The following is an 8,710-nucleotide window of genomic DNA, read 5'->3' on the forward strand; positions in this document are numbered from 1 at the left end:
AGCAAACCTGAGATTAAATAGGGACTTCTGAAAGGGGGGCTCTCACCTGAGGGGGGGTGACCTGAGAGGAGAGGGGGGGTGACCTGAGAGGAGAGGGGGGGGGTGACCTGAGAGGAGAGGGGGGGGGTGACCTGAGAGGAGAGGGGGGGGTGACCTGAGAGGAGAGGGGGGGGGTGACCTGAGAGGAGAGGGGGGGGGGTGACCTGAGAGGAGAGGGGGGGGTGACCTGAGAGGAGAGGGGGGGGGGGTGACCTGAGAGGAGAGGGGGGGGTGACCTGAGAGAGGGGGGGGTGACCTGAGAGGAGAGGGGGGGGGTGACCTGAGAGGAGAGGGGGGGTGACCTGAGAGAGGAGAGAGGGGGGGGGGTGACCTGAGAGAGGAGAGAGGGGGGGGGTGACCTGAGAGAGGAGAGAGGGGGGGGGTGACCTGAGAGAGGAGAGAGGGGGGGGTGACCTGAGAGAGGGGGGGGGTGACCGGAGAGAGGGGGGGGGTGACCTGAGAGAGGAGAGAGGGGGGGGGGTGACCTGAGAGAGGAGAGAGGGGGGGGGTGACCTGAGAGAGGAGAGAGGGGGGGGGGTGACCTGAGAGAGGAGAGAGGGGGGGGGGGTGACCTGAGAGAGGAGAGAGGGGGGGGGGGTGACCTGAGAGAGGAGAGAGGGGGGGGGGGTGACCTGAGAGAGGAGAGAGGGGGGGGGGTGACCTGAGAGAGGAGAGAGGGGGGGGGGGGTGACCTGAGAGAGGAGAGAGGGGGGGGGGGGTGACCTGAGAGAGGAGAGAGGGGGGGGGGGGTGACCTGAGAGAGGAGAGAGGGGGGGGGGGTGACCTGAGAGAGGAGAGAGGGGGGGGGGGGTGACCTGAGAGAGGAGAGAGGGGGGGGGGGGTGACCTGAGAGAGGAGAGAGGGGGGGGGGTGACCTGAGAGAGGAGAGAGGGGGGGGGGGTGACCTGAGAGAGGAGAGAGGGGGGGGGGTGACCTGAGAGAGGAGAGAGGGGGGGGGGGTGACCTGAGAGAGGAGAGAGGGGGGGGGGTGACCTGAGAGAGGAGAGAGGGGGGGGGGGGTGACCTGAGAGAGGAGAGAGGGGGGGGGGGTGACCTGAGAGAGGAGAGAGGGGGGGGGGTGACCTGAGAGAGGAGAGAGGGGGGGGGGTGACCTGAGAGAGGAGAGAGGGGGGGGGGTGACCTGAGAGGGGGGGGGGGGTGACCTGAGAGGGGGGGGGGGGGTGACCTGAGAGAGGGGGGGGGGGTGACCTGAGAGGAGAGAGGGGGGGGTGACCTGAGAGGGGGGGGGGTGACCTGAGAGAGGGGGGGGGTGACCTGAGAGAGGAGAGAGGGGGGGGGTGACCTGAGAGGGGGGGGGGTGACCTGAGAGAGGGGGGGGGGTGACCTGAGAGGAGAGAGGGGGGGGGGTGACCTGAGAGGAGAGAGGGGGGGGGGGTGACCTGAGAGGAGAGAGGGGGGGGGTGACCTGAGAGGAGAGAGGGGGGGGTGACCTGAGAGGAGAGAGGGGGGGGGGTGACCTGAGAGAGGAGAGAGAGGGGGGGGGTGACCTGAGAGAGGGGGGGGGTGACCTGAGAGGAGAGAGGGGGGGTGACCTGAGAGAGGGGGGGGTGACCTGAGAGAGGAGAGAGGGGGGGGTGACCTGAGAGAGGGGGGGGTGACCTGAGAGAGGAGAGAGGGGGGGGGTGACCTGAGAGAGGGGGGGGTGACCTGAGAGAGGAGAGGGGGGGGGTGACCTGAGAGAGGGGGGGGTGACCTGAGAGAGGAGAGAGGGGGGGGTGACCTGAGAGAGGGGGGGGTGACCTGAGAGAGGAGAGAGGGGGGGTGACCTGAGAGGGGGGAGGGGGGGGTGACCTGAGAGGGGGGGGGGTGACGAGAGAGGAGAGAGGGGGGGGGTGACCTGAGAGAGGGGGGGGGTGACCTGAGAGAGGGGGGGGGTGACCTGAGAGAGGGGGGGTGACCTGAGAGAGGGGGGGTGACCTGAGAGAGGAGAGGGGGGGGGTGACCTGAGAGAGGGGGGGTGACCTGAGAGAGGAGAGAGGGGGGGGTGACCTGAGAGAGGGGGGGGGGTGACCTGAGAGAGGGGGGGGTGACCTGAGAGAGGAGAGAGGGGGGGGTGACCTGAGAGGGGGGGGGGTGACCTGAGAGAGGAGAGAGGGGGGGGTGACCTGAGAGGGGGGGGGGTGACCTGAGAGAGGAGAGAGGGGGGGGGTGACCTGAGAGAGGAGAGAGGGGGGGGGTGACCTGAGAGAGGAGAGAGGGGGGGGGTGACCTGAGAGAGGAGAGGGGGGGGGGTGACCTGAGAGAGGGGGGGGGGTGACCTGAGAGAGGAGAGAGGGGGGGGGGTGACCTGAGAGAGGGGGGGGGTGACCTGAGAGGGGGGGGGTGACCTGAGAGGAGAGAGGGGGGGGGGTGACCTGAGAGAGGAGAGAGGGGGGGGGTGACCTGAGAGGAGAGGGGGGGGGGGTGACCTGAGAGGAGAGAGGGGGGGGGGTGACCTGAGAGGAGAGAGGGGGGGGTGACCTGAGAGGAGAGAGGGGGGGGGGTGACCTGAGAGAGGAGAGAGGGGGGGGGTGACCTGAGAGAGGGGGGGGTGACCTGAGAGAGGGGGGGGTGACCTGAGAGGAGAGAGGGGGGGGTGACCTGAGAGAGGGGGGGGTGACCTGAGAGGGGGGGGGGGTGACCTGAGAGGGGGGGGGGGTGACCTGAGAGAGGAGAGAGGGGGGGGTGACCTGAGAGAGGAGAGGGGGGGGGGTGACCTGAGAGAGGGGGGGGGGGGTGACCTGAGAGAGGGGGGGTGACCTGAGAGAGGAGAGAGGGGGGGGGTGACCTGAGAGAGGGGGGGGGTGACCTGAGAGAGGGGGGGGTGACCTGAGAGAGGAGAGAGGGGGGGGGTGACCTGAGAGAGGGGGGGGGTGACCTGAGAGAGGAGAGAGGGGGGGGGTGACCTGAGAGAGGGGGGGGTGACCTGAGAGAGGAGAGAGGGGGGGGTGACCTGAGAGAGGAGAGAGGGGGGGGTGACCTGAGAGAGGAGAGAGGGGGGGGTGACCTGAGAGAGGAGAGAGGGGGGGGGGTGACCTGAGAGAGGGGGGGGGGTGACCTGAGAGAGAGGGGGGGTGACCTGAGAGAGGGGGGGGTGACCTGAGAGAGGAGAGGGGGGGGGTGACCTGAGAGAGGAGAGGGGGGGGGTGACCTGAGAGAGGAGAGAGGGGGGGGGTGACCTGAGAGAGGGGGGGGGGTGACCTGAGAGAGGGGGGGGGGTGACCTGAGAGAGGGGGGGTGACCTGAGAGAGGAGAGAGGGGGGGGGTGACCTGAGAGAGGGGGGGGGTGACCTGAGAGAGGGGGGGGGTGACCTGAGAGAGGGGGGGGTGACCTGAGAGAGGGGGGGGTGACCTGAGAGAGGAGAGGGGGGGGTGACCTGAGAGAGGAGAGGGGGGGTGTGACCTGAGAGAGGAGAGGGGGGGGGGTGACCTGAGAGAGGAGGGGGGGGGTGACCTGAGAGAGGAGAGGGGGGGTGACCTGAGAGAGGAGAGGGGGGGGTGACCTGAGAGAGGAGAGGGGGGTGACCTGAGAGAGGAGAGGGGGGGTGACCTGAGAGAGGAGAGGGGGGGGTGACCTGAGAGAGGAGAGGGGGGGTGACCTGAGAGGGGGGGGGTGGTGACCTGAGAGGGGGGGGTGGTGACCTGAGAGGAGGGGGGGGGTGACCTGAGAGAGGGGGGGGTGACCTGAGAGGGGGGGGTGACCTGAGAGGAGAGGGGGGGGTGACCTGAGAGGATCACCTGAGGAGAGTGGGGGTCACCTGAGGGGGGGGGGCGACACCTGAAAGAGGGGGTCACCTGAGATTAGGGGGTCACTTGAAAGGGTTGAGGGGGTGGGGACACCTAGGAGGAGAATGAGGGGGGTGGGTCAGCTGAGAGGAGATCCCCCCCCCCCCCTCTCCTCAATATGTCTCAGTTCAGATTTATTCCATCACATCGCACCTCCAGCAATTTTTCACCTGCTCAATTATGTGGTCTGCAACCTCCATAAAATCCCCCCCTGCTTTCAATACTCCAGGAGATAAGCCATGATAAGTGATGGGGGGGGGGGGGGGGGGGGGAGATAAGCCATGAAGTGATGGGGGGGGGGGGGGAGATAAGCCATGCAGTGATTGGGGGGGAAGATAAGCCATGCAGTGATTGGGGGGGAAGATAAGCCATGCAGTGATTGGGGGGGAAGATAAGCCATGCAGTGATTGGGGGGGGAAGATAAGCCATACAGTGATGGGGGGGGGGGGGGATAAGCCATGCAGTCATTGATTGGGGGGGGGGGGGATAAGCCATGCAGTCATTGATTGGGGGGGGGGGGGGAATAAGCCATGCAGTCATGGGGGGGGGGGGGGGGAATAAGCCATGCAGTCATTGGGGGGGGGGGAATAAGCCATGCAGTCATTGATTGGGGGGGGGGGGGAATAAGCCATGCAGTCATTGATTGGGGGGGGGGATAAGCCATGCAGTCATTGATTGGGGGGGGGGGGGATAAGCCATGCAGTCATTGATTGGGGGGGGGGGGATAAGCCATGCAGTCATTGATTGGGGGGGGGGGGGGATAAGCCATGCAGTCATTGATTGGGGGGGGGGGGGAGATAAGCCATGCAGTCATTGATTGGGGGGGGGGAGATAAGCCATGCAGTCATTGATTGGGGGGGGGGGGGATAAGCCATGCAGTCATTGATTGGGGGGGGGGGGGATAAGCCATGCAGTCATTGATTGGGGGGGGGGGGGATAAGCCATGCAGTCATTGATTGGGGGGGGGGGGGATAAGCCATGCAGTCATTGATTGGGGGGGGAGATAAGCCATGCAGTCATTGATTGGGGGGGGGGGATAAGCCATGCAGTCATTGATTGGGGGGGGGGGGGGAATAAGCCATGCAGTCATTGATTGGGGGGGGGAATAAGCCATGCAGTCATTGATTGGGGGGGGGGGATAAGCCATGCAGTCATTGATTGGGGGGGGGGATAAGCCATGCAGTCATTGATTGGGGGGGGGGGGATAAGCCATGCAGTCATTGATTGGGGGGGGGAGATAAGCCATGCAGTCATTGATTGGGGGGGGGGAGATAAGCCATGCAGTCATTGATTGGGGGGGGGGGATAAGCCATGCAGTCATTGATTGGGGGGGGGGGATAAGCCATGCAGTCAATGGGGGGGGGGAGATAAGCCATGCAGTCATTGGGGGGGGGGAGATAAGCCATGCAGTCATGGGGGGGGGGGGGAGATAAGCCATGCAGTCATGGGGGGGGGGAGATAAGCCATGCAGTCATGGGGGGGGGGGATAAGCCATGCAGTCATTGGGGGGGGGGGATAAGCCATGCAGTCATTGGGGGGGGGGGATAAGCCATGCAGTCATTGGGGGGGGATAAGCCATGCAGTCATTGATTGGGGGGGGGATAAGCCATGCAGTCATTGATGGGGGGGGGGGGGATAAGCCATGCAGTCATTGATGGGGGGGGGGGATAAGCCATGCAGTCATTGGGGGGGGGGGGATAAGCCATGCAGTCATTGATTGGGGGGGGGGATAAGCCATGCAGTCATTGATTGGGGGGGGGGGGATAAGCCATGCAGTCATTGATTGGGGGGGGGGGGATAAGCCATGCAGTCATTGATTGGGGGGGGGGGGGGGGGGGAATAAGCCATGCAGTCATTGATTGGGGGGGGGGGGGGAATAAGCCATGCAGTCATTGATTGGGGGGGGGGGGAATAAGCCATGCAGTCATTGATTGGGGGGGGGGGGGGTAAGCCATGCAGTCATTGATTGGGGGGGGGGGGATAAGCCATGCAGTCATTGATTGGGGGGGGGGATAAGCCATGCAGTCATTGATTGGGGGGGGGGGAGATAAGCCATGCAGTCATTGATTGGGGGGGGGGGGAGATAAGCCATGCAGTCATTGATTGGGGGGGGGGGATAAGCCATGCAGTCATTGATGGGGGGGGGGGGATAAGCCATGCAGTCATTGATTGGGGGGGGGGATAAGCCATGCAGTCATTGATTGGGGGGGGGGGATAAGCCATGCAGTCAATGGGGGGGGGGGGGGAGATAAGCCATGCAGTCATTGGGGGGGGGGGAGATAAGCCATGCAGTCATGGGGGGGGGGAGATAAGCCATGCAGTCATTGGGGGGGGGGGGATAAGCCATGCAGTCATTGGGGGGGGGGGGATAAGCCATGCAGTCATTGGGGGGGGGGATAAGCCATGCAGTCATTGATTGGGGGGGGGATAAGCCATGCAGTCATTGATGGGGGGGGGATAAGCCATGCAGTCATTGATGGGGGGGGGATAAGCCATGCAGTCATTGATTGGGGGGGGGATAAGCCATGCAGTCATTGATTGGGGGGGGGGGATAAGCCATGCAGTCATTGATTGGGGGGGGGGATAAGCCATGCAGTCATTGATTGGGGGGGGGATAAGCCATGCAGTCATTGATTGGGGGGGGGGGGGATAAGCCATGCAGTCATTGATTGGGGGGGGGGATAAGGCATGCAGTCATTGATTGGGAGGGGATAAGGCATGCAGGGATTGCTTGGGGGGGGGGGAGATGAGCAACGCAGGGATTGCTTGGGGGGGGGGAGATAAGCAACGCAGGGATTGCTTGGGGGGGAGATAAGCAACGCAGGGATTGCTTGGGGGGGGGGAGATAAGCAACGCAGGGATTGCTTGGGGGGGGGGAGATAAGCAACGCAGGGATTGCTTGGGGGGGGGGAGATAAGCAACGCAGGGATTGCTTGGGGGGGGGGGAGATAAGCAACGCAGGGATTGCTTGGGGGGGGGGGGGGAGATAAGCAACGCAGGGATTGCTTGGGGGGGGGGGGAGATAAGCAACGCAGGGATTGCTTGGGGGGGGGAGATAAGCAACGCAGGGATTGCTTGGGGGGGGGGGAGAAGCCATGCAGGGATTGATTGGGGGGGGGGGAGAAGCCATGCAGGGATTGATTGGGGGGGGGGTTAAGCCATGCAGGGATTGCTGGGGGGGGGATAAGCCATGCAGGGATTGCTGGGGGGGGGGAGATAAGCCATGCAGGGATTGCTTGGGGGGGGGGGGAGATAAGCAACGCAGGGATTGCTTGGGGGGGGGGGAGATAAGCAACGCAGGGATTGCTTGGGGGGGCGATAAGCCATGCAGGGATTGCTTTGGGGGGGGGAGAAGCCATGCAGGGATTGCTTGGGGGGGGGGGGAGAAGCCATGCAGGGATTGCTTGGGGGGGGGGGAGAGATAAGCCATGCAGGGATTGCTTGGGGGGGGGGGGGGGAGAGATAAGCCATGCAGGGATTGCTTGGGGGGGGGGGGGAGAGATAAGCCATGCAGGGATTGCTTGGGGGGGGGTGGGGAAAGATAAGCCATGCAGGGATTGCTTGGGGGGGGGTGGGGAAAGATAAGCCATGCAGGGATTGCTTGGGGGGGGGGGGTGGGGAAAGATAAGCCATGCAGGGATTGCTTGGGGGGGGGAGAGATAAGCCATGCAGGGATTGCTTGGGGGGGGGGGGAGAGATAAGCCATGCAGGGATTGCTTGGGGGGGGGGGAGAGATAAGCCATGCAGGGATTGCTTGGGGGGGGGGGGAGAGATAAGCCATGCAGGGATTGCTTGGGGGGGGGGGAGAGATAAGCCATGCAGTCATGGGGGGGGGGAGATAAGCCATGCAGTCATTGGGGGGGGGGGGGAGATAAGCCATGCAGTCATTGGGGGGGGGGGGGATAAGCCATGCAGTCATTGGGGGGGGGGGGGGGATAAGCCATGCAGTCATTGATTGGGGGGGGGGATAAGCCATGCAGTCATTGATGGGGGGGGGGGGGGGAATAAGCCATGCAGTCATTGATGGGGGGGGGGGATAAGCCATGCAGTCATTGATGGGGGGGGGGGGGGATAAGCCATGCAGTCATTGATGGGGGGGGGGATAAGCCATGCAGTCATTGATTGGGGGGGGGATAAGCCATGCAGTCATTGATTGGGGGGGGGGGGATAAGCCATGCAGTCATTGATTGGGGGGGGGGGATAAGCCATGCAGTCATTGATTGGGGGGGGGGATAAGCCATGCAGTCATTGATTGGGGGGGGGGATAAGCCATGCAGTCATTGATTGGGGGGGGGGGATAAGCCATGCAGTCATTGATTGGGGGGGGGATAAGCCATGCAGTCATTGATTGGGGGGGGGGGGGGGATAAGCCATGCAGTCATTGATTGGGGGGGATAAGCCATGCAGTCATTGATGGGGGGGGGGGGGATAAGCCATGCAGTCATTGATGGGGGGGGGGGGATAAGCCATGCAGTCATTGATTGATTTGGGGGGGAGGAGATAAGGCATGCAGTCATTGATTGATTTGGGGGGGGGGGGATAAGGCATGCAGTCATTGATTGGGGGGGATAAGGCATGCAGGGATTGCTTGGGGGGGGGGAGATAAGCACGCAGGGATTGCTTGGGGGGGGAGATAAGCAACGCAGGGATTGCTTGGGGGGGGGGAGATAAGCAACGCAGGGATTGCTTGGGGGGGGGGAGATAAGCAACGCAGGGATTGCTTGGGGGGGGGGGAGATAAGCAACGCAGGGATTGTCTTGGGGGGGGGGAGATAAGCAACGCAGGGATTGCTTGGGGGGGGGGAGATAAGCAACGCAGGGATTGCTTGGGGGGGGGGGGGAGATAAGCAACGCAGGGATTGCTTGGGGGGGGGGGGGGGAGATGA

The sequence above is a fragment of the Aquarana catesbeiana genome, linkage group LG11 (genome assembly GCF_042186555.1).
Source record: "Aquarana catesbeiana isolate 2022-GZ linkage group LG11, ASM4218655v1, whole genome shotgun sequence".
NCBI lineage: Eukaryota > Metazoa > Chordata > Amphibia > Anura > Ranidae > Aquarana > Aquarana catesbeiana.